At 37.8% G+C, this 439-nt stretch overlaps 1 protein-coding gene across 1 annotated transcript in view; it reads left to right on the forward strand.

Annotated features, from left to right (window-relative positions):
* LOC109820812 (beta-galactosidase 8) overlaps positions 1-439 on the forward strand; it is a 21,940-nt gene that overhangs the window by 5,455 nt on the left and 16,046 nt on the right. The window lies entirely within an intron of this gene.

Here is a 439-nt window from a genome sequence, read left to right on the forward strand (position 1 = left end):
AACCAAAAATTTACCTTCATACTACAGTAAATGATGCAGTAATTTACTATGACATTATTATCGCAGCACAAACGAGAACTGTAGCACAAACGGGAGCTGTAGTGTTTTTTTTAAAATATTACTGTACTATTATAGCATTATCCCTGTAGTACAGGCAGGAGACTGTAGCACTCAAAAAATGTTACTGTAGTACGTATAAAAACATTTAAAAACAGAATTATTCTAGCGAAAATAAAAAATAAAAATAGGGTCGCGGTGCACACTAGTCACTGAAAAAATGAAAATGAAAATCTCCATTCATCCAAACAACACTCTGGAGTTAGGTCGCCCACCACACAAGCGGCCCACTCAAGTATTGCTCAAATCATTACCTCCACGCTGTCCTCTTGCAACAAACCAGAGTCAAAAGTTCTATGATCAGCAGCAGCAGCAGCAGCAG

The sequence above is a fragment of the Asparagus officinalis genome, chromosome 8, assembly GCF_001876935.1.
Source record: "Asparagus officinalis chromosome 8, Aspof.V1, whole genome shotgun sequence".
Classification (NCBI taxonomy): Eukaryota; Viridiplantae; Streptophyta; class Magnoliopsida; order Asparagales; family Asparagaceae; genus Asparagus; species Asparagus officinalis.